The sequence below is a fragment of the Zalophus californianus genome, chromosome X (assembly GCF_009762305.2).
Source record: "Zalophus californianus isolate mZalCal1 chromosome X, mZalCal1.pri.v2, whole genome shotgun sequence".
Lineage (NCBI taxonomy): Eukaryota > Metazoa > Chordata > Mammalia > Carnivora > Otariidae > Zalophus > Zalophus californianus.
The window spans coordinates 71,160,123-71,166,840 of record NC_045612.1 but is presented as its reverse complement, the minus strand read 5'-3'; positions in this window follow the sequence as shown (position 1 = coordinate 71,166,840).

Genomic DNA, 6,718 nt, shown 5'->3' with positions numbered 1-6,718 from the left:
AATGTATTTACCAGAAAATGTAATATAATTCTTAAAAAGGTAAGATGAAGAGATTTTCTTATAATTAAACCAGAAGTTGTTCCCTTTAACTGCATCCTAGCATGATGACTTTTTTTTTTAAAGATTTATTTATTTGAGAAAGAGAGAGTGCATATATACAAGCAGGGGGATGGGCAGAGGGAGAGAGAGAGAGTGAGAGAGAGAATCCTCAAGCAGACTCCCTGCTGAGTACAGAGCCTGACACAGGGCTCGATCTCAGGACCCTGAGATCATGACCTAAGCCGAAATCAAGAGTCGGACGCTTAACCGACTGAGCCACCCAGGTGCCCCATGTGATGACTTTTTAAATCGTTATTTAGAAGTTACTACATAGTCATACATCCGCTTGATTAATACACATTTTATATCCCAGTTTAGTCTATTGACTTCGTTTCAAGAGCTCTTCATCTTATATAAAGTCTAGGTTTTTCCACGAAAACCTCTAATTATTAACATTCAAGCACTTAAACTGCTTTGGATGTTGGTTGGGGCCGGGTGACAAGGACTGCCTGGAGCTTTCTCTAGGTGTCAGGTCTTAGAGCCGCAAGACTGAGAAGATAGTCTCTAAATATATAGGCTGCCCTGTCCCCTCCCCCCAGTACTCATTACAAAAGATTAACTGACTTTCCATGAACTCTACAGTCCTCCAACGCATGCTATGCTTATTCATTTTGCCAGGAACAGATTTACCTGCCCAGTCTGTGATATCCTGCTTCAGAGCCTCGAGGCAGCTCAGAGATGCTCATTGTGCATGATTTACAAAATAACTAGACGAGAGGACTTCTGACATTGTTTTCAAATTAAGATAATACATCACGCGCCTAAGAACATGGCTTTGAAGTCAAACTCTTGCGCTCAAACTCTGGCTCTTAAGGCAAGTCTCCTGGGCCTTAGTTTCCTCTTCTGTAAATGTCGGAGTATCGTAAAGATGAAATAACACAGGGCGCCTGGGTGGCTCAGTTGGTTAAGCGACTGCCTTCGGCTCAGGTCATGATCCTGGAGTCCCAGGATCGAGTCCCACATCGGGCTCCCTGCTCAGCGGGGAGTCTGCTTCTCCCTCTGCCCCTCCCCCCTCTCATGTGTTCTCTCTCTCTCTCTCATTCTCTCTCTCAAATAAATAAAATCTTTAAAAAAAAAGATGAAATAACACAATGAATTGCTTAGAATGATGTCTGGCACATTGTAAGGCCTCAGTATGTGTTAACTGGTATTTTACTACTTACTATTTGACTATTTCAGTAACAATAATGGGATGGGGCGCCCGGGTGGCTCAGTCGTTAAGCGTCTGCCTTCAGCTCAGGTCATGATCCCGGGGTCCTGGGATCGAGCCCCGCATCGGGCTCCCTGCTCAGCGGGGAAGCCTGCTTCTCCCTCTCCCACTCCCCCTGCTTGTGCTCCCTCTCTTGCTGTGTCTCTCTCTGTCAAATAAATAAATAAAATCTTTTAAAAAAAATAACAATAATGGGGAGGGGAAGGGAGATGGACCTTCCTTTGTTCTGACTCCGTACCTGATCGAGTCCTAAATCACAACCTACCAGTGTTGAAGTTCAAGTAGAAAAGCAAGGCATGCTGGTAAAGCAGTGAATGCCAAACTACTGAGAGGTAGTAGGTTTACTCAGTGACAACCAGTTCGCCATCCAGTTAGTTGACCATCGGTAGCATACATCCCAGCCCATGACCTTAGTCTCACCAGTCGGATGCTATGTCCAAACCTGAAAGCAATGTATGAACACTTACTTAAATTATTAATCAGCAGCGAGAAATGTAACAGAGAGGCAAAGGATTTGTATTTGCTCATCAAGTACATTCTCTACTAAATCACAAATCTAGATGAGAAGACATTGCAATCATATGCATTGATTGTTGTATAAAGGCAATAAAAAAAATTTAAAGGTTTTTGTCTGTTATATATGATCCCTGATGTGTTTTCTTTGATACTTACTTCAGTTTCCCATTGTTTACAGTTTAGGAATACTGAAAAGTGTTCACTCTTAATAAAACAGTGTTAAAAAAAAAGATTGTTGCTCAGTGAGGAGAAAATCAGAACCAGGACAGTAAGTTGGATTTTACTTCTAACTTCTCACTGTGGAAAATTTTAAACATATTTAAAAATAGAAGAATATAATGAACCCTCATGAGGCCTGCATCTGGCTTTAACGATTATCAACAGTTTTTGAGTCTCTGTTCATCTACCCCCCCCCCCACCCTTTGGGAGGACTGCTGTAGTATTTTTTTTTTTAAGATTTTATTTATTTGGCAGAGAGAAAGCACAAGCAGGGGGGAGCAGCAGGGAGAGTGAGAGGGAGAAGCAGGGCCCCCGATGAGCAGGGAGCCCGATGCAGGGCTCGATCCCAGGACCCCGGGATCATGACCTGAGCCGAAGGCAGACACTTAACTGACTGAGTCACACAGGCGTCCCTGCTGTAGTATTTTTTTTTTAAATCCCAGACAACATAGTTGCCAATAAAGTATTCAGTATGTACCTCTTAAGGATAAAAACTTTAAAAAAATTAATAACTATCTTCATCACATACCATAAATAACATAATCTCTAATACTATTATCAATCTATGTTCAAATTTCTCACATTGTCTCAAAAAATGTTTACATTTGGCTTGTTGAAATCAGGAATAAAACTGCATTTGGTTCATTATTTTTTTAAAGATTTTATTTATTTGACAGAGAGAGACAGCGAGAACAGGAACACAAGCAGGGGGAGCAGGAGAGGGAGAAGGAGGCTTCCCGCTGAGCAGGGAGCCCGATGCGGGGCTCGATCCCAGGACGCTGGGACCATGACCTGAGCCGAAGGCAGACGCTTAACGACTGAGCCACCCAGGCGCTCCTGGTTCATCCTTTTTTTTTTTTAAGTTTTTATTTTAATCGCCTGGAGCTCATCATAACAAATGTACTCCCTATGCCCCTCACATTTTCATCCATTCCCCTCCCCCACTTCCCCTCTGGTAACCATCAGTTTGTTCTCTATAGTTAAGAGTTTTTTCTCGGTTTTTGTCTCTCTCTCTCCCTCTCTCTCTTTCTCTCTTTTTCCCCTTTGCTCATTTGTTTCTTAAATTCCACGTATGAGTGAAATCATATGGTATTCGTCTTTCTCTGACTGACTTATTTCACTTAGCATTATACTCTCTAGCTCCATCCATGTCGTTGCAAATGTCAAGATTTCATTCTTTTTTATGGCTGAGTAACATTCCATTATATATATATATATATATATATATATATATATATATATATATATATATATATATATATCCCATCTTTATCCATTCATTAATCTATGGACACTTGGGCTCCTTCCATATCTTGACTACTATAAATAATGCTGCTATAAACACAGGGGTGCATGTGTCCCTTTGAATTAGTGTTTTTGTATTCTTTGGGTAAATACCTAGTGGCGCGATTGCTAGAGCATAAGGTAATTTTATTTTTTACCTTTTTGAGGAAGCTCCATACTGTTTTCCAGAGTAGCTGCACCAGTTTGCATTCCCAGCAACAGTGCAAGAAGGTTCCTTTTTCTCCGCATTCTCGCCAGCACCTGTTGTTTCTTGTGTTGTTGATTTTAGCCATTCTGACACGTGTGAGGTAGTTTTGGTGTGCATTTCCCTGATGGTAAGTGATGATGAGCATCTTTCCATGTGTCTCTTGGCCATCTGGATGTCTTCTTGGGAGAAATGTTCCATGTCTTCTGCCCAGTTTTTAATTGGATTATTCATTTTTGGGGTGGTCAGTTTTATAAGTTCTTTATATATTTTGGATACTAACCCTTTATCAGATATGTCATTTGCAAGTATCTTCTCTCATTCCGTAGGTTGCCTTTTAGTTCTGTTGATTGTTTCCTTTGCTGTGCAGAAGCTTTTTGTTTTGATGTAGTTCCAATAGTTTATTTTTGCTTTTTTCCCTCCTTGCCTCACAGGCCCTATCTAGCAAAAAGTTGCTACAGCCAATGTCAGAGAAGTTACTGCCTGTGTTCTATTCTAGGATTTTTATGATTTCAGGTTTCACATGTAGGTCTTTCATCCATTCTGAATTTAATTGTGTATATGATATAAGAAAGTTGTCCAGTTTCGTTCTTTTGCACGTAGCTATCGAGTTTTCCCAACACCGTTTGTTGAAGAGACTGTCTTTTCCTTAAAGATTTATTTATTCATTTTAGAGAGGGACAGGGAGAGAGTCCCTGCACACATGAGCAGTGGGGAGGGGCTGAGGAAGAGGGAGAGGGAGAGGATCCCAAGCACACTCAATGCTGAGCGCAGAGCCCAACACAGGAGCCCGATCTCATGACCCCAAAATCACAACCTGAGCCTAAATCAAGAGTCAGATGCCCAACCCTCTGAGCCACCAAGATGCCCTGAAGAGACTCTCCTTTTCTGATTGGATAGTCTTTCCTGCTTTGTTGAAGATTAATTGACCATATAATTGTGGGTTTATTTCTGGGTTTTCTATTTTGTTCCATTGATCTATGTGTCTATTTTTGTGCCAGTACCATACTGTTTTGATTAATACAGCTTTGTGATATAGCTTGAAGTCCAGAATTGTGATGCCTTCAGCTTTGCTTTTCTTTTTCAGGGTTGCTTTGACTATTCAGGGTCTTTTGTGGTTCCATACAAATTTTAGGAATTTTGGTCTAGTTCTGTGCAAAATGCCATTGGTATTTTGATAGGGATTCCATTAAATCTGTACATTGCTTTGGGTAACATAGACATGTTAACAATATTTGTTCTTCCAATCCATGAGCGTGGATTGTCTTTCCATTTTTTGTGTCTTTTTCACTTCCTTTCATCAATGTTTTGTAGGTTCGGAGTCCAGGTCTTTCACCTCTTTGGTTAGGTTTTTTTCCTAGGTATCTTATTATTTTTGGTGCAGTTGTAAATGAAACCAATTCCTTAATTTCTCTTTCTGCCGCTTCATTATTGGTGTAGAGAAATACAACAAATTTCTGTATGTTGATTTTGTATCCTATGAATTTACTGGATTCGTGTATCCGTTCTAGCAGTTTTTTGGTGGTACCTTTTGGGATTTCTATATAGAGTATCATGTCCTCTGCAAATAGTGAAAGTTTTACTTCTTCCTTACAGATTTGGATGCCTTTTGTTGTTGTTGTTGTTGTTGTTGTTGTTGTTGTTGTTGTCTGAATGCTGTGGCTAGGACTTCCAGTACTATGTTGAACAAAAGTGGTGAGAGTGGACATCATTGTTCCTGACCTTAGGGGAAAAGTTCTCAGTTTTTCCAAACTAAGGATGATGTTAGCTGTGCGTTTTTCATATATGGCCTTTATTATGTTGAAGTATGTTCCCTCTAAACCTCCTTTTTGAGGGTTTTTATCATGAAGGGATGTGGTACTGTGTTCAGTGCTTTTTCTGCATCTATTGAAATGATCACATGGTTCTTATCTTTTCTCTTATTGATGTCATGTATCACACTGATTGATTTGAGAATATTGAGCCACCCTTGCAACCCAGGAATAAATCCCACTTGATCATGGTTAGTACTTTTTTTTAATGTATTGTTGGATCCAGTTTGCAAGTATTTTGTTCAGAATTTTTGCATCCACGTTCATCAGAGATATTGGCCTGTTGTTCTATTTTTTTCATGGTGTCTTTATCTGGTTTTGATTTCAGGGTAATGCTGGCCTCATAGAGTGAATTTGGAAGTTTTCTTTCTTCTTCTATCTTTTGGAATAGTTTGAGAAGAACAGGTATTAACTCTTCTTTAAATGATTGGTAGGATTTGCCCGTGAAGCCTTCTGCTCCTGAACTTTTGTTCACCGGGAATTTTTTGATTACTGATTCAATATATTTGCTGGTAATTGATCTGTTCAAATTTTCTATTTCTTCCTGTTTCAATTTTGGTAGTTTCTGTGTTTCTAAGGAATTTATTCATTTCATGTAGGTTGTCAAATTTGTTGGCATATGATTTTTCATAGTATTATAATTGTTTATCTTCCTGTGGTGGTTATTCTTCTCTCATTTGTGATTTTATTTGGGTCATTTCTCTTTTTTTCTTGATAAGTCTGGCTGGAGGTTTATCAATTTTGTTGATCTTTTCAAAAAACCAGCCCCTGGCTCACTGTTGTGTTCTATTGTCTGTTGTTGTTGTTTTTTTTTAGAATTTCTCTGTAATTTATTTCTGCTCTAGTCTTTGTTATTTCCTTCCTTCTGTTGGTTTGGGGTTTTGTTTGTTGTTCTTTTTCTAACTCCTTTCAGTGTAAGGTTAGGTTGTTTATTTGAGATCTTTCTTGCTTCTTGAGATAGGCCCCTTTGCTATAAACTTCTCTCTTAGAACCACTTTTGCTGCATCCCAGAAGTATTGGACCATTGTGTTTTCATTTCATTTCCATGTACTTTTTTTTTAGATTTTTATTTATTTGAGAGAGGCAGAGAGCTGGAGAGAGAGCACAAGCAGGGTGAAAGGCAGAAGGAGAAGCAGGCTCCCTGCTGAGCAGAGAGCTTGATGCGGGGCTCCATCCCGGGACTCCGGGATACTGACCTGAGCCGAAGGCAGACGTTTAATGGACTGAGCCAGCCAGGCACTCTTCCATGTACTTTTTATTTCTTCTTTTTCCTCCTGGTTGACCCATTCACTGTTTAGTAACATGTTGTTTAACCTCCACGTATTTGTGGTCTTTCTAGATTTTTTCTTGTGGTTTGAGGCTTCAGATTTCATA